General features: G+C 46.2%; 1 protein-coding gene across 1 annotated transcript in view; it reads left to right on the top strand.

The window, feature by feature from the left end:
* The first annotated feature begins 420 nt into the window (after positions 1 to 420).
* ORC5 (origin recognition complex subunit 5) overlaps positions 421 to 26,582 on the top strand; it is a 202,680-nt gene continuing 176,518 nt past the window's right edge. Inside the window, exon 1 of the mRNA XM_054017942.1 lies at positions 421 to 493. The gene's annotated coding sequence lies outside the window, so the exon portion shown is untranslated. The remainder of the gene's footprint in view (positions 494 to 26,582) is intronic.

Below are 26,582 nucleotides of genomic sequence, written 5' to 3'. Positions count from 1 at the left end.
CATGCAGCCGTTACAGGAGGCACTATAGACAGCTGCAGTCCACAGGGCCCTGGGCTGGAACCTGGAGTAGAGGGCGTGCCCAGGTTCCCCCCAAACCTCCCAATTGACCTGGACTGCGGGTTCTTCCAGAGGGGAAGGTTTCTGGGCTGTTCCCCAACCCACATGGTGAATCTCTGAGGCAAGAAAATCTGCCAATAAGCGCAGGACCCACCAAGATAGAGGAGGAACTTTGTCACAGTACCTATTTCTTAATGACTTACTGAGATGAGTGCTTTGAAAAGAGAGCCAACTCCCCTGTAAATATTTTCTGACAGCAAAGATTTCTAATCATTCAGGAGAAGAGACCATCATCACCATCCCAGATTATGCAGAATCTCGGAGTAATCATAGCAAGGCACCTGAAAATCTCTTCACCATTCAGCAAGTTGTGATGTATCCAAATTTATCTGACAGAGAATGCTGATGAACCTCCTGGACATGCTCATATCCTGCTGTAAGATCTTAACACAGGTTTGACTATGAAAGAGATAAAAACATAACAAGAACAGTTGTATTAATTAATTTGTGTTACAGTAGCATTAGAGGCCCCAACCAAGATCAGGGTCCCATTGTGGGATGTGCTGTGGAAAAATATACTAAGAGGCAATTCTTGTACTGAAAAGTTTACATTTGAAATTGACAAGACTGACAAAAGGCGAGAAAGGAAACAGACCAACTCAGTAGTGGCGCCAGGAATAGAACCCTGTGGTCCTACTGCCTAGACCAGGCCCTTATCTATTAAGACACACTGCCTCTCAAACTAGCTTTTTATTCTTTCCACTCTGAACAACCCAATTCAGCTACCCCAAAATACTCTTATTGTTGAACTGTTGGAAGGTAAGGTACAATTGTCTCTTGGACATCAGATCTCAGCATCTTGGAGAGCTATAGTACATGATACAAGCCTCCACACTCGGGATGCCTACTATAGTCTCCTATTGGTTCAGAGGATAATTTAGTTAGCAATCAGACTGGCCCTGAAACAGTGGGAAGAGATTCTTGGGAGAAAACACATATTTGCAACATCATAGCACTGGCATACCTAAGCAGGGAGGGAAGGATGTTCTTTCCCAACTAGACAAAAACTTTTTATTTTGAATAGTTTCAGAGTAACAGCCGTGTTAGTCTGTATCCGCAAAAAGAAGAACAGGAGTACTTGTGGCACCTTAGAGACTAACAAATTTATTAGAGCATAAGCTTTCATGGACTACAGCCCACTTCCGAAGAAGTGGGCTGTAGTCCACGAAAGCTTATGCTCTAATAAATTTGTTAGTCTCTAAGGTGCCACAAGTACTCCTGTTCTTCTTTTATTTTGAATGTTCTACATTGCAGTCTCCAACTTGAGAAAGGATTGGCTAACTCTCAACCAATAGGCATCTCAATCTCACAACATTCCAGGACATAACACGCATGTTCATACTTAATAGTAAATGTTCAGGCTTCTGTGGACACCTCTTTTGGCAGAAAATGATCTTCATCCTCAATGTGTTGAAAATGAGTTTCTTGCTCATTTTCAAAAATATTTCACTTATGGACACAGCTGTTCTTATGTGTATTTTTATTGAGGATGATATCCCATTGGGAGAATTGAGGGACATACATATATTTATAGTTCTTAAACTGTATTGAACAAAAAACCTACCGTTTTTATGTATTTATCATTCAATTTAGTATTAATTATAATTTCTTGTTTATCTGTTGTATGCATAGAAGCAGTTTTCAGAAACCCCAGTCATAGATCAAGGCCCCATTGTCCTAGATGTTGTATGAACACAGAACAAAAAGACTGTTCTTGCCCAAAAGAACAAGTTTGACAGTTGTGGAAATAATCAGCTGGAGACATTTTCCAACCAACTATATGGTTTGAAGTTCCAGTGTGCAAAATTGATCATTTCATCCATTGTCTCACTTTCTGGCAAAGGCATTAACAGAAAACTGCAGATGTGTTGGAGGTATGTGTTGTAGTTGGAATAATGGTATCATATGTAACAGATGCAGACAAAACATATCCTAACAATATGCATGTTCGAAAACATCTGGAGAATGGACAAAATACCATGATACACTACTACTATTTAGTGCTTATATAACCTCTGTAGCCCTTTCCCAACACTAAGCCTCACAGCACCTCATGAAGTAGGTATCATTATCCCCATTATACAGATGGGGAAAACTGAGGCACAGTTTTTTTCCCAAAGAAACACAGCAGAGCTAAGAGGAGAACTAAGGTCTCCTCTTGACTGCTTAGCCAATACCCCATCTGCCAGATCATGCTGCATTCCTGACTGACACTCTGATGCAGAAAGGCAACACAAACATTTTCTTTTAGAGTCTTATGACTCAGTCAGGATTATTAACTGTCTGCAAATCCCCACTGAGGAAAGTATTGATACCTGTAGGGCTCTTGGCAGAAGCACATGAAAAGTAGTTGACCCTCCCTCAATTCTGATTGATAATTACTTGCAGTGCAGGAAGAAAGCTGAAAGATGTATGGCTGGAGTTAATGCGGATATGGGAAAATTTGGAGATTCTCTTGATTCTAAAATTAAATCTAGAGACTCCTTATTAGAGTTGCTATGTTTATTTCTCAACAGAATGGAGCAAACGTGAAATGTTGTTCACAATCTGTTACAGAAAAAGAAATAGTATCAGGAGTTAGAAAAAGATACAGGCAGATTCCAAGACTAATTTTCTAGGTTCGAACTGAAACTTCATTTACAGATGTTTTACAACTAAACAGAAAGTTAGAACACCTAAAAGTCTGATTAAGGGTGGTAAGCTAAGGTTAATAAATCCTCCCATAGATTTCAAGACACTCTGTACTATTAGAGGGGCGTTTGAATTACTTAAGCAGCATTTGAAATTTCTGCAGCTTTCTTTCCACTTTTTGTGAAGGCTTTTAAAAATATATATATATAAAAGTATTCAGAGATCGCCAGCTATTCAAATGGGTTTGATGCAGGGGATGTGTTTGATGCTGAGTCTGGGGATAAAGGGAAGAGACCTGTCTTAACAGGATGTTAGAGGGGAAAACCTACAGCAGGAGGGCATTTCCAAACTAAAACACAGAGTTGAGGATTAGGGGAACTAAAAGTCTAGCAAAATGAGCAATGAAATACCTCCATTACTATTTTTTGTTTTGTTCTTGTTCTGCACTATGCTTATGCTTTTTGCTCCCCCCCTGCAATGCAGAAGACCTATTAAGTGCATCCATTTATTGCTGTTTGGTGGCTGTTGCAGAGGCTGGTGAATTAGATACTGCTGATCATTATTTTTTGCAAAGATTCTTCATGCGAGAATGAACATGAAAGTAGTCAGTGTTTATTATAGTGATGATCCAGAAAATATGGTCTCTGAAAAATGACTACAGAGATGTACCTGATCCGAGTGGTGACAGGTAAAAGAACACCTGTTGGCATGTTCAATTGTTTTTTTTGGGCACCCGCTGAGTTACAATGGGATGTGTGGGTGCGGATGGTTTCACTTTGGGTGGGTTGCCATAGGGATTCTACAGCTGGGGTGGGGTGAAAGCAGGTTGTGTCTTGCCATTATTTTAGTTTTGGCCTTCCAGCCCAGTGTGCATTTTGAATATTTCACAGTTAACCCCTTTATTGATAAAGAAGGAAAAGATGGACTTCTGGGTAAGGCAGAGGCTGACAGCTAGGAAATCTGGGCTCTATTCCTGACTTTATTGGAGACCAACTTTGTGACTTGTGCAAGTCACATAATGTCTTTGTGCCTCAATATCTAGATCTGTAAAATAAAGATCACTAACTATGCCACAGGAGTGTGGGGAGGATTAATTCACTGTACTTTGAGTTCCTTGGAAAGAAGATGCTATAGACAGGTAAAATATTACCATTTTTGTATCCTTCAGATGTGTCCGAATTATTGTCCTAGGCTGTTCATTTAGGTATCTTGAAAATTCAGCATAGTTTTATGAAAGACCATGACTTGGCTATTAATTGCTATGACTGTTTTGTATGCTATAATTGTTTACTTCCTAATGCTGTAAACTGATCATAGAATCATAGAATAGCAGGGTTGGAAGGGACCTCAGGAGGTCATCTAGTCCAACCCCCTGCTCAAAGCAGGACCAATTCCCAACTAAATCATCCCAGCCAGGGCTTTGTCAAGCCGGGCCTTAAAAACCTCCAAGGAAGGAGATTCCACCACCTCCCTAGGAAACGCATTCCAGTGCTTCACCACCCTCCTAGTGAAATAGTGTTTCCTAATATCCAACCTAGACCTCCCGCACTGCAACTTGAGACCATTGCTCCTTGTTCTGTCATCTGCCACCACTGAGAACAGCCGAGCTCCATCCTCTTTGGAACCCCCCTTCAGGTAGTTGAAAGCAGCTATCAAATCCCCCCCCTCATTCTTCTCTTCTGGAGACTAAACAATCCCAGTTCCCTCAGCCTCTCCTCATAAGTCATGTGCTCCAGCCCCCTAATTATTTTTGTTGCCCTCCGCTGGACTCTTTCCAATTTTTCCACATCCTTCTTGTAGTGTGGGGCCCAAAACTGGACACAGTACTCCAGTTGAGGCCTCACCAATGTCGAATAAAGGGGAACGATCACGTTCCTCGATCTGCTGGCAATGCCCCTATTTATACAGCCCAAAATGCCGTTAGCCTTCTTGGCAACAAGAGCACACTGCTGACTCATATCCAGCTTCTTGTCCACTGTGACCCCTAGGTCCTTTTCTGCAGAACTGCTACCTAGCCATTCAGTCCCTAGTCTGTAGCAGTGCATAGGATTCTTCCGTCCTAAGTGCAGGACTCTGCACTTGTCCTTGTTGAACCTCATCAGGTTTTTTTTGGCTCAATCCTCTAATTTGTCTAGGTCCCTCTGTATCTGATCCCTACCCTCCAGCATATCTACCACACCTCCCAGTTTAGTGTCATCTGCAAACTTGCTGAGAGTGCAGTCCACACCATCCTCCAGATCATTAATAAAGATATTAAACAAAACCGGCCCCAGGACCGACCCTTGGGGCACTCCGCTTGAAACCGGCTGCCAACTAGACATGGAGCCATTGATCACTACCCGTTGAGCCCGACGATCTAGCCAGCTTTCTATCCACCTTACAGTCCATTCATCCAGCCCATAGTTCTTTAACTTGGCGGCAAGAATACTGTGGGAGACTGTATCAAAAGCTTTGCTAAAGTCAAGGAATAACACATCCACTGCTTTCCCCTCATCTACAGAGCCAGTTATCTCATTATAGAAGGTAATTAGATTAGTCAGGCACGACTTTCCCTTGGTGAATCCATGCTGACTGTTCCTGATCACTTTCCTCTCCTCTAAGTATTTCATAATTGATTCCTTGAGGTCCTGCTCCATGATTTTTCCAGGGACTGAGGTGAGGCTGACTGGCCTGTAGTTCCCCGGATCCTCCTTCTTCCCTTTTTTAAAGATGGGCACTACATTAGCCTTTTTCCAGTCATCCGGGACCTCCCCCGATCGCCATGAGTTTTCAAAGATGATGGCCAATGGCTCTGCAATCACATCCGCCAACTCCTTTAGCACCCTTGGATGCAGCGCATCCGGCCCCATGAATTTGTGCTCATCCAGTGTTTCTAAATAGTCCCAAACCACTTCTTTCTCCACGGAGGGCTGGTCACCTCCTCCCCATACTGTACTGCCCAGTCCAGCAGTCTGGAAGCTGACCTTGTTCATGAAGACAGAGGCAAAAAAAGCATTGAGTACATTAGCTTTTTCCACATCCTCTGTCACTAGGTTACCTCCCTCATTCAGTAAGGGGCCCACACTTTCCTTGACTTTCTTCTTGTTGCTAACATACTTGAAGAAACCCTTCTTGTTACTCTTAACATCTCTTGCTAGCTGCAACTCCAAGTGCGATATGGCCTTCCTGATTTCACTCTTGCATGCCTGAGCGATATTTTTATACTCCTCCCTGGTCATTTGTCCAATCTTCCACCTCTTGTAAGCTTCTTTTTTGCGTTTAAGGTCAGGAAGGATTTCACTGTTAAGCCAAGCTGCTTGCCTGCCATATTTACTATTCTTTCTACACATGGGGATGGTTTGTTCCTGCAACCGCAATAAGGATTCTTTGAAATACAGCCAGCTCTCCTGGACCCCTTTGCCCTTCATGTTATTCTCCCAGGGGATCTTGCCCATCTTTTCCCTGAGGGAGTCAAAGTCTGCTTTTCTGAAGTCCAGGGTCTGTATTCTGCTGCTCTCCTTTCTTCCTTGTGTCAGGATCCTGAACTCTACCATCTCATGGTCACTGCCTCACAGGTTCCCATCCACTTTTGCTTCCCCTACTAATTCTTCCCTGTTTGTGAGCAGCAGGTCAAGAAAAGCTCTGCCCCTAGTTGGTTCCTCCAGTACTTGCACCAGGAAATTGTCCCCTACACTTTCCAAAAACTTCCTGGATTGTCTGTGCACTGCTATATTGCTCTCCCAGCAGATATCAGGGTGATTAAAGTCTCCCATGAGAACCAGGGCCTGCGATCTAGCAACTTCTGTTAGTTGCCGGAAGAAAGCCAAGTCCACCTCATCCCCCTGGACTGGTGGTCTATAGCAGACTCCGACCACGACATCGCCCTTGTTGCTCACACTTCTCAACTTTATCCAGAGACTCTCAGGTTTTTCTGCAGTTTCATACCAGAGCTCTGAGCAGTCATATTCCTCTCTTACATACAACGCAACTCCCCCCACCTTTTCTGCCCTGCCTGTCCTTCCTGAACAGTTTATATCCATCCATGACAGTACTCCAGTCATTTGAGTTATCCCACCAAGTCTCTGTTATTCCAATCGCATCATAGTTTCCTGACTGTGCCAGGACTTCCAGTTCTCCCTGCTTGTTTCCCAGGCTTCTTGCATTTGTGTATAGGCACTTAAGATAACTCATTGACCGTCCCTCTTTCTCAGTATGAGACAGGAGTCCTCCCCTCTTATGCTCTCCTGCTGTCCTTCCTCCCAGGATCCCATTTCCCCACTTACCTCAGGGCTTTGGTCTCCTTCCCCCGGTGAACCTAGTTTAAAGCCCTCCTCACTAGGTTAGCCAGCCTGCTTGCGAAGATGCTCTTCCCTCTCTTTGTTAGGTGGAGCCCGTCTCTGCCTAGCACTCCTCCTTCTTGGAACACCATCCCCTGGTCGAAGAATCCAAAGCCTTCTCTCCGACACCACCTGCGTAGCCATTCGTTGACTTCCACGATTTGACAGTCTCTACCCAGGCCTTTTCCTTCCACAGGGAGGATGGATGAGAACACCACTTGCGCCTCAAACTTCTTTATTCTTCCTCCCAGAGCCACGTAGTCTGCAGTGATCCACTCAAGGTCATTCTTGGCAGTATTATTGGTTCCCACCTGGAGAAGCAGGAAGGGGTAGCAATCCGAGGGCTTGTTGAGTCTCGTCAGTCTCTCCGTCACATCGTGTATCCTAGCTCCTGGCAAGCAGCAGACCTCTCTGTTTTCCCGATCAGGGCGGCAGATAGATGACTCAGTCCCCCTGAGGAAGGAGTCCCCGACCACCACCACCCTCCTCCTCCTCTTGGGAGTGGTGGTTGTGGAACCCTCATCCCTAGGACAGTGCATCTTTTGCCTCCTTCTTCTCCCTTCCCTCAGATGTGTCATCTAGTCCACTCTCCGCATTAGTACCTGTAGAGAGAACATGGAAACGATTGCTCACCTGTATCTCCATTGCTGGTACATGGACACTCCTCTTTCTCCTTCTGGAGGTCACATGCTGCCAAACTTCTTCACCATCCTTCTGTCCCTGCTGCGCCAGCTCTGAATCTTCAGAAAGTTGTGGCCATAGAAGCATCTTCTGACGTCTGTCCAGGAAATCTTCATTTTCCCTTATGCAGCGCAGAGTCGATACTTGTTTCTCCAGACCTCGAACCTTCTCTTCTAATATGGAGACCAGCTTGCACTTTGTACAGACGAAGTCGCTTCTGTCCTGTGGAAGAAAGACAAACATGGCACCAGCTGTGCAAGTTACAACAGCTGATTGCTCACCTTCACATAGAAATAACAATTTCCTATACTAGATCTGACCAGTGGTTCATCAAATCATGTATCCTGCCTCTTGCAGTAATCTATACCAGACACTCCAGAAGAAAGTGACTCTCCTCTGTGTCCCATGATGCACCCAGCCAAATGCTGTATGGGCAGCAAGTGGATTCCTGATCTCTAAAATAATCCACCCTGAAGAATGAGATTTGATTACCAGGCATATTATCAGGCATAGTGGAACTAATAAGTGCTGCTAAGTGTCATAAGATGATGCAGAAAATGTATTTAATCCTATGATCTTCTATGCCAGTGAATTTTGACCAGCTGACTGTGTGCTGTTTGAACAAGTATATCCTTTCATTGGTTTTAAATTTATATTGAGTCATCTTAAAGGACAGTATAAAAAGGAGATACAGATCAGTTTCACTATGCATGTGGAAAACATACTTACATGCTGCTGAGAGAGACTCGCAATGTAATAAACATTAGTCTGTAAGTGGGAATGACCAGTTTTGGCTAATGGTTGCATGGTTCTAGTCAGTTCATTTTAGTTTTGTTTGCAACTGTGTATTTTGCATATTCACCAAGAGATAGGAATGGGCATACTTTAATGAACTGTAGAACTAACAAAGTAAATACACAATGAAAATTTAAAATGTATTTGCAAAATTGTGTGGCCATGGAAATTGATGGAATGTGTATGTTGCAGAGAAATTCTAAAGGTACTGGAGAAATTACAAGAATTCTGTCATAGTGCTAGTGAACAAACAATGATGCTTTGCATCATTAATCACTAGTTTCTTGGACATGCGCCTTAGACTGTGCATGCTTAATGTGGATATGGCTAAATACAGATACATATTTGTGTATACATTACTTTTCTTAATGATTTGTCCAACACCCAGAATGTGCAAGTATTTTTACAGACAAAAGAAAACCTAAGGGTTTTGATTCTGATTTTATTTACTCTGATTTTGCACTAGTGAACACCACCTTTGTCAGTGCAGTTATTTCTGTTTTATAGCATTATACATGAAAGCAGAATCAGGCCCAAGACTTCTGCCCTGAGGAGCTTACAACCTAAACAAACAAGCAGATGGGGAATGCATTGCAAGGTACTGAGTAAATGGAGCAAGAGGAGATGCTAATAACATTCTAAAATGTTCTAAGTTATTTGCTATAGTGTATTTTCCCTATAAAACATACCAGAAAATGTATTTTTTTAAAAAATACATTCCCTTCATTGAGCATTAAAGGCTAATACAAGCATTCTGCTAAGTGTCCCAAGTAAATCATTGCCTCTACGTATCAAAAGGCAAGTACAAATCCTACAATAATATAATATTTACATTCTTGTACAAACCCACATATGTAAAGAAAGCTGGTCATTTCCCAGATTTAAGGCTACCTTTGGTGTTAACTCACCCGTTGGCAAGAGAATATTGAAGCTTTTATCAACTTCTGTCAGAAGGAATCATTATGCTCTAAGAGTGTTTGACACCAGCTGCAGTCTAATTGATGTGACAGAAGGCATGGATGGTTTCTCATGCCACATGTGCTTTAGGCTTGTTTTCTGTACATGGGATTTAGCAGCTAATAGAGTACATTCCATAAAAAAAGATGGTTTTCTAAGGATTTCACCTAGTTTAATTAGATCAAACACATGTAATGGCATTGTGTGGCAGGCTTTGTGCCTCATCAGCTTCTTAAATCGGGGGGCAGGAGGCAACCCCACCTCTCTATGCCTACATCCATTTTCTAATTCCCCCCCCCCTCCACCCATAGTCAGCACAATGTGGACCAATGGCCAGGGTCCATCTACTGCCTCTTCCCAAGTGGGGTAATGCAGCCTACTGGCCAGAGTCCATTCAATGTGTCCCCAGGCAGTGCAGCCCAATGGTCAGAGCCCACTTAATTCTCCTCCGCTAGTGGGGTGGCACAGCCTAGCAGCCAGAGTCAAAACAGGTGGCCTAGTGGCTGGTGGCCAAGGCCCACCCAACTCCATCTGGCCCCAACCCAGGGCCCTGCCAGCAGCAGAGCAGTCCACCACAGGGTCAGCAGGGAATCCAACCAAAACACACTGATCTCATAAGGGTGGGAGGTACCACTCCCTCACCCTCCCTGGGTCACTTCCTATCAGTTCTCCTGCAGCTGTGGGCCATATGGTATCGGGGTCTCCAGGTTCCTCAACACCAGACACTCCCTGGGGTTCCAATAGCAGCTGCAGCAGGTCTCTAGTCCAGGTTTCTAGCCCTTCAGCTCTTGTAGGTAAGGGCTGTAACAGCTCCTGGGCTGGCACCTCTGCCAAGTGTCCTTCCTCCTCAGCAGTCTGCCCTGACTGAGCAGCTCTGCAGGTTTTTATACCTGACTTCCAGGTGGTGCATGCCCAGTAGAGCCTCAGAGGTTGAGCTTTCTCTGCTAGGAGGGAAGGATTAACCCCCTCCGTACCAGTGCAGGGCCAATCCGCCCTGTCACACATTTGGAATTGCACAGTTGTTTGGCAATGCTCTGTAAGATAGGGTTACCGTACGTCCGGATTTTCCCGGACATGTCCGGCTTTTTGGGCTCCAAATCCCCGTCCGGAGGGAAATCCCCAAAAGCCGGACATGTCCGGGAAAATCGGGACATGCGGGGCCGGCCGTGCGGGTGCTCGAGGGCCAGGCCGGCGGTGCGGTGCCGGGCCGGGGGCTCGGGGGCCGGGGGCCGGGCCGGCGGAGCGGTGCCGGCCGGGGGCTCGGGGGCCGGGCCGGTGGAGCGGTGCCGGGCCGGCGGAGTGGTGCCGGGCCAGGTCGGGGGCCGGGCCGGCGGAGCGGAGCCGGGCCGGGCCAGGGACTCGGGGGCCGGGATGGGCCGGCGGAGTGGTGCCGGGCCGGGCCGGGGGCTCCGGGACCGGACCGGCAGTGCCGGGCCGGGGGCTCGGGGAATGGGCTGGCGGTGCCAGGCCGGGCCGGGCCGGGGGCTCGGGGGACGGGCATGTCCGGGAAAATTGGGACATGCGGGGCCGGCCGTGCAGGTGCTCGGGGGGCCGGGCCGGCGGTGCGGTGCTGGGCCGGGGGCCGGGCTGGTGGAGCGGTGCCGGCCGGGGGCTCGGGGGCCAGGCCGGTGGAGCGGTGCCGGGCCGGCGGAGTGGTGCCGGGCCGGGTCGGGGGCCGGGCCGGCGGAGCAGGGCCGGGCCAGGCCGGGGACTCGGGGGCCGGGACGGGACGGCGGAGCGGTGCCGGGACGGGACGGGGGTTCCGGGGCCGGGTCGGCGGTGCCGGGCCGGGGGCTCGGGGGCCGGGTCGGCGGTGCCGGGCCGGGGGCTCAGGGGCCGGGCCGGCGGTGCCAGGCCGGGCCGGGGGCTCGGGGGACGGGCCGGCGGTGCCAGGCCGGGCCGGGGGCTCGGGGGACGGGCCGGCGGTGCCAGGCCGGGCCGGGGGCTCGGGGGACGGGCCGGCGGTGCCGGGGGCCGGGACACCGGTGCGGTGCCGAGGGCCGGGGTGGGGACCGGCAGTGCGGTGCCGGGGGCCGGGCCGGGGACCGGCAGTGCTGGGCGGGCCGAGGGTGCTCGGCCAGGCCCGGGGCCCGAGCCGACCCAGGCTGGAAACGCCGGGGGAGCCAGCCTGGGCCGCGCCTCCTCCCCCCACACCCCCTTTACCTGCTTCAGGCTTCCTGCGAATCAAATGTTCGCGGAAAGCAGGGGAGGGGGCGGAGACTTTGGGGAGGGGGCGGAGTTGGGGTGGGGGGCGTGGGCGGGGCTGGGGGCGGGGCCAGGGCCCCGTGGAGTGTCCTCCTTTCGGAGGCACTAAATATGGTAACCCTATGTAAGAGGCTGTGGATCCAGCACAGGATGACAAATATTCCAAGCAGGATGATAATAAGGAGTCAGGTTGTGGCTGTTTCTGTATAGACGCTCAGTCCTGCAAAGTGCAGAGCATTCAATTCCTGATCCAGTTATGCACTTATTCATGTACTTAATAAAAGAATGTGAGTATTCCCACTCATTTCAATGTGGGTTTGCTTTAAGTGCTTTGCTGGATCAGGGCCAGAGTGTAGGATCCTGGGGAGTGGGTGCTTTCCCTTCCCTTGGGCAGAAATGAGCAGTAGCCCCATTTGGGGTGGGTATCCTTATCCATATCAGTCTAGCACCACTGCAAGCATTAGACTTCCCAAAGGTGGTGGTGAGGACACTGCCTTGTGAAACCAACCAGCAGAGCTGGCCCAGTGCAAGAGGGAATTCATGTTGCATCCCGTGCAAGGGAAGGAAAGGAAAACTCCTATAAACTGCCTCAGAGTCTCTGGAGGAATTCTGGCTGAATCATATGTTCTTTGTATTGTATTTAGCTCAGTTGTTGTGAATTATTTTTCAACGAGACAGTTGATCTAGAGCTGAGTATGGTTAATGCTTTGGCCACCACTAAATTCTGTGTCATGTTATCTGCAGTCACACCTAGACCTGTTAACACAGGGGTGGGCAAACATTTTGGCCCGAGGGCCACATCTGCGTGGGGAAATTGCTTGCAAGGCCATGAATGTAGGGCTGGGGAAGGGGGTTGGGGTGTGGGAGGGAGTGTGGGATGTGGGAGTGGGTGCGGTGTGCAGGAAGGGGCTCAGGGCAAGGGGTGGGGTGTCCAAGGGGCTCAGGGAGGGGGTTGGGGTGCAGGAGGGAGTGCACAGTGCAGGAGGGGGCTTAGGGCAGTGGTGCAGGGAGGGGTACGGAGTGCAGGAGGGGGCTCAGGGCAGGGGGTTGGGGTGCAGGAGGGGGTTGGGGTGCAGGCAGGGGGCTCCGGTGCAAGCAGGGGGCTCAGGGCAGGGAGTTGGGGTGCAGGAGGGGTGCAGGGTGTGGCAGGGGGTTGGAGTGCGGGGTGCAGGTGGGGTTTGGGCTCCTGCCCGGTGCTGCTTACCTGGAGCGGCTCTGGGATGGCAGCGGCGCGCATCGGGGCCCTGCCTGCCCTGGCCTCAGCCCCGTGTTACTCTGCTCCGGGAAGTGGCCAGCACCACATCCCTGCGGCCCCTGGGGGAGGGGTGGGGCAGAGACCTCTGCGCGCTACACTTGCCTGTGGGTTCCACACCCGAAGCTCCCATTGGCCGCAGTTCCCCGGTCCCGGCCAATGGGAGCTTTGGGGGAGGTACCCACAGGCAAGGGCAATGTGCGGAGCCCTCTGCCCTCCTCTCCCCCAGGAGCCGCAGGGACGTGGGAGCAGCGCAGGGCCTGCGGTGCCACGAGGATGGCAATCCCACGGGCTGGATCCAAAGCCCTGAGCCGGATCCGGCCTGCAGGCTGTAGTTTGCTCACCTCTATGTTAACAGGAACTACATAGCAATTTTTTCGTACTCCAAGGCTTGTAAACTGGGCTGTCAACAATCTGAGTGAAAATGGTATAATGAGAAAATACCACACAAAAATGGAGAGATTATTTGATGTTCTCCCTACATATATATAAGTCAAGGATAATATTATTTTATTAAAAATTGATTTGCAAATATATTTACTAGTACAATTTGATTTTATTATGATGAAAATGTCGCTCAGTGGTTGTGACAGAATACACCCCTGTATTCACACCCTACACTATTGTAATCATCTGTGTACAAGGTATGCCTTGTAAGGTTATCATTTGAAAACTCACTATGTGCTGGTCAGTATTGTCCTGATAAAATATGTGTGGCAACATTGTATGAGAAGTTATAGGATTCTCTGGTATGATGTTATTAACACATGTTCCAAACCCCAGAATATATGGGTCATAGCTCTACGTAGGGGGTGATTAGCCACTAGTACAGAAATTTTCCCTTACACCAGTTGAATAGCCAGAATTCCTAGTTATTTTTGACCAGTCTCAACTATTTCCTCAGTCCAGGTGTTTTTGAAATGTATCCACTTTTGAATGTAAAGTATCTCAGAAACTGACTTCTTTTGGGCCAGCCTCTGGCTTATACTTCTTACTGCCAGTGCTTGAGCTATACCATTGTGTACTCTGAGGGTATGTCTACATTGCAATTAGACTGGTGGCTGGCCCAGGCCAGCTGACTCGGGCTTGCATGGTTTGGGCTAAGGGTCTGTTTAATTGCAGTATAGACATTCTGGCTCAGGTTGTAGTCTGAGGTCTGAGCTCTGGGATTCCCCCCCCCCCCTCCCCCCCCCCCACAGAGCCCAGGCTTCAGCCCAAGCCTGAATGTCTACACCACAATTAAACAGCTCCTTAGCCCGAACCCTGTGAGCCCAAGTCAGCTGGCCTGGGCCAGATGCAGGTGTCTAATTGCAATGTAGACATACCCTGAGTAGCCACAGCATGTGGAATACAGGCTTTTTCTACCTTCTTCTGCACTGTGAGCATGTTGCAGCTATTTTTTAATCCTTATGAGGCTTTGTTGCACCATGTGTTTACTTGTAATCAGTAAGTTTGAATACAGAATGTGGGATCAGTCCTGCAGTCTGTACTAAGGGAAAACATCCAAGCTTTATTTTGATTAGACTAGTTATCTTGTCTGTGCCATGGGCTAGACTGTGGCTTTCAAGCCCCTGCCTGCCATGCAGTGGTGGTGAAAAGCACCACCTCAGGAGGCACACTCTCTCCAGTACTGCTCCTTGAGCATGGCATGTGTGTGATGCCCTCTGCACAAGCCCACATTGATTTACCAGCCCACTTCCATGTAGGGTGACCAGATATCCCCATTTTATAGGGACAGTCCTGATATTTGGGGCTTTGTCTTATATAGGTGCCTATTACCCCCTGTTCCGATTTTTAACGCTTACTATCTGGTCACCCTAGATCCATGAGCTGGTGGTGAGGAGAGAAGTGGGGCCTTCGCTTTGCCTTTTCCCACCCCCTTTTTGTCATGCTGCTACTAGGCAGATAGGATAGGAATGAGCAGTCCCTGTGCTTAGAGGCTGCTCTTTTGTGTCACCCTTGTGCCACGTAACTGGGGGGGTAGGAGGAAGAAGAGGATTTACCTATCCACTGCTGTGTAGCTACAATCAGTCTAACTCTTTATGCTGGGTTTCAAATATGTTGACATTAAAATAAAATACCTATATGATCATGGTGTTTAATAATAGAGACAAGGTGGGTGAGGTAATATCTGAAGAAGAGCTCAGTGGAGCTTGAAAGCTTGTCTCTTTTATCAACAGAAGTTGCTCAAATAAAAGATATTTCCTCACCCACCTCGTCTCTCTCATATCCTGGGACCCACATGGCTACATCAAATCTGAAAACATGACATTTAATGTACTGATTTCTTAACAAAATGTGTCTTTTTTTTTTTTTTGCTTGTACTTTATTTGAAGGTTAGATAAAAACAAGTGAATCAGGATCAATAGAAAAACCAATTACTGGCAGTATATTAATAAACAGGCATCTGCCTCTCCTTGCTTCTCAACTTGGTCCTGCTAGTGGAGGCAGGGAGCTGGACTCAATGACCTTTCAAGGTCCTTTCCAGTTCTAGGAGATAGAACTCCTTTAATTTATATGTAAAATATTTTACAAGGTACTTTCAAATATTAAAGAGTTGTTGGCTTATGGTCTTTGATGCTCAGTATCTTCTGAAAATCAGGCTCCTGTAAGGCATCTCCAATTGGGCACTGCAAATCAATCATTTTTTGGAAAAATCTTGGCTGTTGTACTTGTCCTCCAACAATCTCAAACTGTACAGGATAAGACAGTAATTCCGTATAATTTAATTTATTTCTTTTCTCCCTTAAACTGTGTAATACTGCTGGAGCATGCAGCCAGATTACTTAGCAAACTAGAGCAACATTTCATTTTATTGTGTTACATATTTTTGTTATGAAAATACGTAGTAAAACCACACCCTATAGTACAAAACCAAGACTTAGCTGACCATGTATTGGTGGGCCACATTCTCCAGTAGCGTTTCATAATGGCTGTAACATCAAAGGACTGAGATCTTGCATTGAGGGCCCTGGAACAGAGTGGGGGAAAGTAAAATTTCACATCAGTTATATACCAAAGACATTTCTTATCCTAGTTATTGGGGCATGTTGCTAATAATAATCATAAAATTGGATTGGAAAACATATATTCATTGTTATTTGTTACTAATGATCTTGACACCCAAAGGATAAACATTCTACTGCATGGGATTTTTTCATATTTTCATTTGTTGCTGTTGTGAGAATATGAGAGAATGGTGGAGATAAAAGGTGTTGTATAAATAAAATGTAATGAGATGCATGAAAAGGAAATTTTTAAGGTTAAAAAAATCCAATGATTGACAATGTGGTCAAGTTTCTTTATGGATTTAAAGTAACATTTTATAGGAGGATGCCTTTTGAGTTTACAAATTCTGAGGTAATAAAACATTGTGACTGTGTGTTTATTAAGCTATAGATTCTTAACTTGTTGCTTAGATAGATAAGCTAGCTTTATTCATAAGCAGAAAATGGATTTTTACTCTAATCTGAATCTGAAAAACTAAAGATTCTGCAAAAATGGTCCTAATATGTTCCATGCCCTTTTGGCCTCAAGGCTTGATAAAGCGAAGTATCTGTTTTAGCAAACTGAAATAGTCATTAGTTTTGCATAACTATCTGATGTACAAAGACTCAGCTCATTTTGCATTTTAATACTTCCTACTGAAGGGTTGATCTTTTGATGCATTGAGCCCTTACAACTTTCATGGACTTCAGCAGGAGTTACAGGTACTCAGCATCTCTCAGTAATGTCTAGTACTGTATCACCTAGATCATCTTCCAGACTGAAGCATATCAAAGTTTGCTTCTGTGAGGCTGACAGAGCTTGGTCTCCTCAAGTCTATTGGAATAAATGCTACAGCTTCGGTACTTTTATTTGACAGTTCTGACTTTATTAACCTTTTCCAGGTGATGGCTGCTGCAGTGTTAGCATTTGAGCTGTCATGCAGATGAGATATTTTCTCGTTTATTTTTCAGTTACAGAATCATGTTGAATATCTTACCTTTTCGTCATACACCCAGAACTCATTGAGACACTGTCAAGATTTAATCTACCCTAACACGTTCTTAATTTGCCCCTAAAATCTATCCTTCATAACTCAGGCTTCATATGAGATGGCTGATTCTTTCCTGGGTGACCCACCACTACCAAGCCCAGTTGAAGGGTCCCAACATTAATGGGTGTTACCAGATGGTACTATTACAAAGAATAATACAAGTTCTGGAAGTAGAAGCAGTAAGCTCTGGAAGTAAATGCTTATAGGCAGCTGTGATGCACTTATCTTACATGGTGAGCACATTGCCAGTAAAGTCTGTTCTGCCTAAGAGTCTCGCTGGCTGATGTAGCAGCTAGATGTAGCAGCAGCCTAAAGTTATGCTCGCACAAGCAAACACATTATATGGTGCCAAAACATGACAGAACACATATTTGCATTTCATACCACCCTTCAGCTCAGACTGTATCTTATGTTTCACTAGAGAGAGTTGGAACTCCTAGCCTACAAGACTAGGAACACAACAGCAGTGGTGGAACCAAATGAAATGTTTCTACCACTTCCTATCTTGTACCAGCTTCATTACTTTGTTCATCTTTAAACCTTATTGTTCTATGGCATCATTCACCATGTCTATCCAACACATTCTCGGTCATCCTCTATTCCTAGTTCCTTACACTCTGGTATGTATTACCATATATGGTGTCCTTTTTGGGTCCATTTGTGACACATATCCTAACGATTACAGTCATCTTTCTTGAATCTTCTGTAATAGTATTTTTTTTCCCTAGCCATTTTCTTATTTCTTAATTTTTTATTTTCTGCTGTCTTGAAACTCTCAGTACTCCTTTTAGCCAGTACATTTCTGCAGTCAACATCTTTTGTTCAAAGGCTTTCTTCATACTCCAACATTTCAATCTGTATAGTAGTATTGGCATGTCAGTTGTGTTATATATGACAATTTTTAGTTTCATTGAAATTTCTTTAGCCTTCCAGAGCTTGTAGAGTTTTCCAAATACAGTAGCAACTGGTCTGATTCTTCTTTTTATGTCATCTTCAAAATTCCAATTTTTCAATGGTAGGCTTCCAAGGTACACAAATTTCCCCACTTGTTCTAGTTGTCTTATTCTTTGTCTTCAAGTTTGATCTTTATGTCTTTCTCTTGTCTTCTAAGTGCCATAATTTTTGTGTTCTCCATACTGATCTTCAACCTGAGTTTCTGCTTTCCCAGTCTACCTTGTCATTTATTCTCTGTAAATCCTCCTTGGTCAATGCTGTGAGGTCAGTATCATCTGGAAATCTAAGGTTATGGATTGTCCCATCACATACCATGACTCCTCTAATTTCATCTCTCATGCTATCACCATTACTGCTTTCAGTACCAACCTGAAAAAGTCTGGTGATAGCATGAATCTTTGTCTTACTCCTATGGTCCTCCTGAATCACTCTATCAGCTTCTTGTTCATTCTCGCCATACTCATCAACTTGCTGTAGATGTTTTCTATCAGCTTGATCAATTTTTCAGGGATGCCATTCATTCTGATAACTTTCCGTAACTTTTTGTGCCACAAGCTATCAAAAGCCTGTTTGAAATCTATACAGTTGTTGTAACAGGTTTCGTTATGTTCTTTGTACTTCTCTGATAAGACAGATATCACAAATAACTGATCCATTGTACTTCATCCTGGCCTGTTCCTCCGCAAGCAGCACTTTCACATACGTCTTCCTTCTCTTCTGCAATGTCTTGGCTGTGACGCTGGCAGACCAGGTGCCAGCTCATGCGTAGGCCCCTAACCTCATTGACTACTGATAAATGCATAGCTGGAAATCAGTCTGGCTCACCTATCTGTTAGCCTTGTTAAAATAGATGTTAGGTTAATAAGAATGTGTTTAGTGTTTAAACTTAATTAAATGCTTGTAGGATGCTGTATGTTTTGATTTCATACCATCTGTAGCCCATGGTATAAAGTTTTATTGAATGTTTGCATTGTAAACACCGATAATTGTGTAATTCACCAAACAGGAAAGAAGCAGTAATTAGTGTAAAGTGCTGGTCCAGTACACCAGAAGGCACACTGAAACCAAATAAGTTATAGTGAAATATCAAAAGACAAAGACTTTGTTGAATGCCCTCTACTCCACACCTGTGAAGAGGAGACAGGTGCCAACACTTGCTCCATCAGTTTGAACTCTGGGGGAAGGAAATAAAAATGCTTGACCAGAAGGAACTGGATCACTGTGCTGGTTGGAATTTGTAGAGGGCAATATTTCTAAGCATAAGCAAGGGATCCCCAAGCTGCTTAGCTTGGTTTGGCCTAAAGGACATATAGAGTTTGCACATTACAGCAGCTTCTATTATTTTTTGAAACTTAAGACTGTCTCATTTGTTTACCTGCTTTAACCTTGTAAATAGCTCTCATTTCTTTTTCCTAGTTAATAAATCTTTTGTTAGTTTATTACTGGATTGGCTACAAGCATTGTCTTTGGTGAGAGATCTAAGGTACAATTGACCTGTAGTTAGTGACCAGTCCTTTGGAACTGCGAATAACCTGAATATTGTTGTGATTTTTGGTGTAAGGAACCATCTATCACAAAGGCAAGCTTGACTAAGTGGCAAGATAGACCGGAGCCCCAAGGGGACTGTTTCTGACTCAATGTTCTTAAAAACCTCCAATGGTGAAGATTCCACAACCGTAATTTTTTCCAGTGCTTAACTACCCTGACAGTTAGGAAGTTTTACCTAATGTTCAACGTAAACCCCCCCCCCCCCCTCTTGCTGCAATTTACGCCCATTACTACTTGTCCTGTCCTCAGTGGCAAAGGAAAACAATCTATCACCTTCCTCTTTATAACAACCTTTTATGTACTTGAAGACTGTTACCTTGTCCTCCATCAGTGTTCTCTTCTCCAGACTAAACAAACCCATTTTTTTCAATCTTTCTTCAAGAGTCATGTTTTCTAGACCTTTAACCATTTTTGTTGCTTTTCTTTGGACTTTCTCCAATTTGTCCATATTTTTCCTGAAGTGTGGTGCCTAGAACGGGACACAATACTCCAGTTGAGGCCTTATCATTGTTGAACAGAGTGGAAGAATTATTTCTTGTGTCTTGCTTACAACATTCCCACTAATATATCCCAGAATGTTTGCTATTTTTGCAATAGTATTACATTGTGGACCCATATTTAATTTGCGATCCACTATAACCCCAGATCCTTTTCTGCCGTACTCCTTCCTAGGCAGTTATTTCCTGTTTTGTATTTGTGCAATTGATATTTCCTTCCTACGTGTAGCATTTTGCATTTCATCCTATTTAATTCAGACCATTTCTCCAGTTTGTCGACATTTTTCATTTTAATCCTGCCCTCCAAAGTGCTTGGTATCATCCACAAACTTTATAAGTGTACTTTCTATGCCATTATCCAAATAATTTACGAAGATATTGAATAGAACTGGACACAGGACAGATCCCTGTGGGACCCCACTTGATAAAGCCTTCCAGCTCAATTGTGGGCTACTCTCTGGGTATGGTTTTCCAGGTAGTTGAGCACCTCCCTTACAGTATGTTAGTCTAGGGCAGGCTATATTTCTCTAGTTTTTTATTAGGTCACGTGAAACAGTCTCAAAAGCCTTACTAAAGTTGAGATATATGACATTTACTGCTTCCCCTCTATCCACAAGGCTTGCTATCCTGTCAAAGAAGGATATTAGGTTGGTTTGACATGATTTGTTCTTCACAAATGTATGTTGACTGTTACTTATTACTTTATTTTCTTCTAGGTGCTTACAGATTGATTGATTATTTGCTCCATTATCTTTCCGGCTACTGAAGTAAAGCTGACTGGTCTATAATTCCCGAGGTTGTCCTGATCCCTCGTTATATAGATATGTACTATATTTGCCCTTTTCTAGTCCCCTGGGGGTCTCTTCCATCCTCCACTAGTTCTCAAAGATAAACACTAATGGCTCAGGTCTTTCAAGCCAGTTCCTTGAGTATTCTAGGCTAGGGTGTATTTCATCAGGCTCTGCTAATTAAAAGACATCTAACTTGTTCTTTTCCTATTTTATCCTCAGATCCTACCCCATTTACACTGATGTTCTTTATGATAGTTGTCTGATCACTGTTAACTTTTTTGGTTAAAACTGAAACAAAAAAGGCATTTAACATTTCTCGCATTGCTGCATTTTCTGTTATTGTTTTTCTCTTCTCATTGAGTAATGGACCTATCCTGTCCCTGGTCTTACTCTTGCTTCCCATGTATTTGTAAAATGCTTTCTTGTTACTCTTTATATCCTTAGCAAGTTTGATCTCAACCTGTGTCTTGGCCTTTCTAATTTTGTCCCTACATGGTTGTGTTGTGTTTTTTTTAACATTAATCCTTTGTAATTTGACCTAGTTTCTACTTCTCATACAACTCTTTTTTTGAGTTTCAGATAAATGAAGATCTCTTGGTTAAGCCAGCATAGTCTCTTACCATACTTTCCATCTTTCCTACACATTGGTATAGTTTGCTCTTAATAAGGTCTCATAAAAAACCTGCCAACTCTCCTGAACTCTTCTTTCCCTTAGATTTGCTTCCCATGGGATCTTACCTACCAATTTTCTGAGTTTGCTGAAGTCTGTCTTCTTCAAATCCATTGCTTTTATTCTGTTTATTCTCCTACCATTCCTTAGAATCATGAACTCGATCATTTCATGATCACTTTCACCAAGCTGCCCTCCACCTTCAGATTCTCAATTAATTCCTCACTATTTGTCAGAATCAAATCCAGAATAATCTCTCCCCTAGTCACTTTCTCCACCTTGTGTAATAAAAATTGTCTGCAGTGCATTCCAAGAACTTGCTGTGCTCTGCTGTATTATTTTTCCAACAGATGTCTGAGTAGTTGAAGTCCCTATCTCTGCCAAGTCCTGTGTTGGATTATTTTGTTAGTTGTTTAAAAAAGTCTCATCCAGCTCTTCTTCCCGGTTATGTGGTGCATAGTAGACCCCTACATGACATCACCCTTGTTTTTATCCCTTTTACCCTTACCCAGAGACTTTCAAACAGGTCTGCCTCCCACTTCTATCTCAACTTTCATGCAAGTGTATACATTGTTGATAAACAAGGCAACACCTCCTCTCTTTTTTCCCTGCTGACCTTCCTGAACAAACTGCACCCTTTTATAACCAATATTCTAGTCACGTGAATTATCTCAAGTTTCTGTGACACCAGTTATGTCTTATTTATGATCATTCACTAGTATTTCTAGTTCTTCCGATTTATTCCCCACACTTCTTGCATTAGTATACAGATATCTAAGATGGTCAGTAGTTTTCCCCTCTACATTCCCTCTCGTCTCTCCTTTGCCCAATCTGCAATTTCCCATGTTTTCCCCAGATTCCAGTCCTTCTCCCAGGTCTCCATGTTTTGGACTTACCTGTGGGCTTTTGACTCCTGCCCCCATTGAACCTAGTTTAAAGCCTGCCTCACTAGGCTAACCAGTCTGTATTCTTCCTCTTCCTTGATAAGGAGACCCCACCTTTGCTCAGCAGTCCTTCTTGGAAAAGGATCCCCTGGTTGAGGAAGCCAAAGTCCTCCGAGCAACACCATCTGCACAGCCAGGTATTTACCTCCAGGTTATGTCTATCTCTCCCCAGACCCCTATCCTTGACTGGAAGGATCAATGAGAACATCATCTGTGCCTCAAACTCCTTCATCCTCACTCTCAGAGCCCTGTAATCACTTCTGAGCTATTCAGGGTCCACATGGATGAGCAGCATGGGATAGTAGTTAGAGGGCAGGATAATCTTCAGCAGTCCTTCCGAAATGTCTCCGATACAGGCCCCTGGCAGTCAGCCCACCTCCTAGGATGTCAGGTCAGGCTTGCTGATTGATGCTTCCATCTCCCTTAGAAGGGAGTCACTAACTAGTACCACCCTTCATTTCCTTTTGGGAGTGGTGGCTACTATCCACCCAGCCTTGCGGATACATGGCTTCTCCTCCTTCACCTTTGAGGGAGATTCCTCATCCCTAATTGCCCATGCAGCATACATTTTTTTTTTTTATGTCTATGGATGGTGGGTTGTGAACAAGAATGGAACACTGCGTGCTGCCAGAAGTAACCAGCAGCCAGGTTCCTTCCTGTAAAGGAGAAGTTTCCTGTTTCCCTGGTGCTACTGCAGTCCTCCCAGCTGGATTGCTTCCTCAACCCTTGGAGGTCTCCAGATAAATGTTTTCAATGAATTTCTCCTGTGTACAGATGCTCCCCGAATCCCCAGTCTTGCCAGCTCCTCCTGTAAGTCTCTGTAAGGGGTCGGACTCACCCCTGCGGCGCCTCCTGCTGGTCATCTGGGGAATCAGCTCAATCCAGGCTGGAGCACCCTCTGCAGGCTGGTGATCCGCCTTGTCGTTCGCACTGGTCCCTGTGTCCCTCCCAGGACCCCGGTACCCCTTGCTCTGGGTGCTGCCCCCTGGCAGTACCCACACACGCTGGGTCTCCCCTCCCAGGGGAACCCCCACCCACTAACCCCACCTCGCCTCAGTATCAGGCGACTGCCAGTCATCGTCTAGCCCCACGCCTGGGGCAGACTGCTGTATCAGTCTATTCATCACTGGCAAGGAGGGTTTGGACCTGCTGCCTTGGCCTACCTCTGGGCTGCCCTATGCAACCCCCAGTACCTTTGGCCCAATGCTAGGCCGCAGCCTGGGACTTGCCAGGCTGGAGCTCCCCAGCTCCTCAGCCTTTCCCCAGCCCTGCTCCACTCAGATACCCTGTCTCAAGCTCCCTGCACCCAGGGCCTTCTCTCTCTGAGTGCAGAGAGAGAGACTGCGTCTTGCTCCTGGCTCAGGCCTTTATAGGGCCAGCTGGGGCCTTATTGGGGCGTGGCCCAGCTGTGGCTACTTCCCCAATCAGCCTAGGTAGCTTTTTCCATAGCCCCAGCCCTCTGCAGGGCTGGCTTTAACCCTTCCTAGGCAGGAGCGGGTGACCACCCCGCTACAGTCTCCCACTTGCCCCCTGAGATATTCTACCAGTAGGCACCTCTCACACTAGATGGTCCCTCCAGGCTTGCTTTGTATGACAGGGAAGTGCAGGCCACTGTCTGCAAATCCACACTAGGACCTGGGCAGCCATGGTCGAGTTTTCTGTCTGGACACAGGTGTAGGTGGAGGAGACAGGAGTAATATTGGTATTGCCAATGGCAACAAGGCCTTTCTGAACCATGCTGATTTTATTCTTTCTCCCTCCTGCAAACACCTCTGTTTGCAGCCCCCTGTTCATTAGCTCCTCTTGGCCATATAGGGAATGTCTACATGACAAACTTAAGTCAACTTATGTTAGGTTGACTTTACTGCAGTGGTTTGTGTCCACACTACTGTCCTTCTGTTGGTTGTGCATGTCCTCACCACAAGAGCGCTTCCACTGACTTAAGAGGGGCAGTGTGGAGGGTTGAGAGCCCAGGCTATCAGCTCAGCATGCAGCTCCCCACCCGGAGCCTAGCTGCCCATTGCTCCTGCTCACGTAAGGGAATGTCTACACTACGAAATTAGGTCGAATTTATAGAAGTTGGTTGTTTAGAAATCGTTTTTATAAGGTCGATCGTGTGTGTCCCCACACAAAATGCTCTAAGTGCATTAAGTCAGCGGACTGCGTCCACAGTACCGAGGCTAGTGTCGACTTCCAGAGCGTTGCACTGTGGGTAGCTATCCCACAGTTCCCACAGTCTCTGCCGCCCATTGGAATTCTGGGTTGAGATCCCAATGCCTGATGGGGCAAAAACAGTGTCACGGGTGATTCTGGGTACATGTCGTCAGGATCCTCCCTCCCTGCCGTGAAAGCAACCGCAGACAATCGTTTTGCGCCTTTTTTCAGTCCAGATGCCATAGCACTGGGATCATGGAGCCCGCTCAGATCACCGTGGCAATTATGAGCACTTTAAACACCACGCGCATTATCCTGGAGTATATGCAGGACCAGAACCTGCCAAGGCAAAAGCAGGCAAGGAGGTGACGGCAGTGCGGCCACGAGAGTGATGAGGAAATAGACATGGACATAGACCTCTCACAAAGTACGGGCCCCAGCAATGTGCAAATCATGGTGTTAATGGGGCAGGTTCATGCCGTGGAATGCCAATTCTGGGCCAGGGAAACAAGCACAGACTGGTGGGACCGCATAGTGTTGCAGGTGTGGGATGATTCCCAGTGGCTGCGAAACTTTCGCATGCGTAAGGGCACTTTCATGGAACTTTGTGAGTTGCTTTCCCCTGTCCTGAAGTGCCAGAATACCAAGATGAGAGCAACCCTCACAGTTGAGAAGCGAGTGGCGATAGCCCTGTGGAAGCTTGCAACACCAGACAGCTACCGGTCAGTCGGGCATCAATTTGGAGTGGGTAAATCTACAGTGGGGGCTGCTGTGATCCAAGTAGCCAACGCAATCAAAGAGCTGCTGGTATCAAGGGTAGTGACTCTGGGAAACGTGCAGGTCATAGTGGATGGCTTTGCTGCAATGGGATTCCCTAACTGTGGTGGGGCGATAGACGGAACCCATATCCCTTTCTTGGCACCAGAGCACCAAGCCAGCGAGTACATAAACCGCAAGGAGTACTTTTCAATGCTGCTGCAAGCACTGGTGGATCACAAGGGATGTTTCACTAACATCAATGTGGGATGGCCGGGAAAGGTACATGATGCTCGCGTCTTCAGGAACTCTGGTCTGTTTCAAAAGCTGCAGGAAGGAACTTTCTTCCCAGACCAGAAAATAACTGTTGGGAATGTTGAAATGCCTATAGTTATCCTTGGGGACCCAGCCTACCCCTTAATGCCATGGCTCATGAAGCCATACACAGGCAGCCTGGACAGTAGTCAGGAGCTGTTCAACTATAGGCTGAGCAAGTGCAGAATGGTAGTAGAATGTGCATTTGGACGTTTAAAAGCGCACTGGCGCAATTTACTGACTCGGATAGACCTCAGCGAAACCAATATTCCCATTGTTATTACTGCTTGCTGCGTGCTCCACAATATGTGTGAGAGTAAGGGGAAGACATTTATGGTGGGGTGAAAGGTTGAGGCAAATCGTCTGGCCACTGATTACGTGCAGCCAGACACCAGGGCGGTTAGAAGAGCACAGCAGGGCGCGGTGCGCATCAGAGAAGCTTTGAAAACCAGTTTTGTGACTGGCCAGGCTATGGTGTGAAAGTTCTGTTTGTTTCTCCTTGATGACCCCCACCCCGCCGGTTCACTCTACTTCCCTGTAAGCTTATCACCCTCCCCTCCCCCCTTTGATCACCGCTTGCAGAGGCAATAAAGTCATTGTTACTTCACATTCATGCATTTTTTAATTAATTCATCACACAAATAGGGGGGATAACTGCCAAGCTAGCCTGGGAGGGGTGGAGGAGGAGGGAAGCGCTGGGTGGGGTGGGGGAGGAGATAAGGACAAGGACACACTACACTTTAAAACTTATTGAAGGCCAGCCTTATGTTGTTTAGATAATCCTTTGGGGTGGAGTGGCTGGGTGGCCAGAGGCCCCCCCACCGCGTTCTTGGGCGTCTGGGTGAGGAGGCAATGGGACTTGGGGAGGAGGGCTGTTGGTTACACAGGGGCTGTAGTGGCGGTCTGTGCTCCTGCTGCCTTTCCTGAACCTCAACCATACACCGGAGCATATCAGTTTGA

This window comes from Malaclemys terrapin, chromosome 1 (assembly GCF_027887155.1).
Source record: "Malaclemys terrapin pileata isolate rMalTer1 chromosome 1, rMalTer1.hap1, whole genome shotgun sequence".
Taxonomy (NCBI): domain Eukaryota; kingdom Metazoa; phylum Chordata; order Testudines; family Emydidae; genus Malaclemys; species Malaclemys terrapin.
Note: the sequence above shows the minus strand (reverse complement) of the source record. Positions and strands in the feature narration are given on the sequence as shown.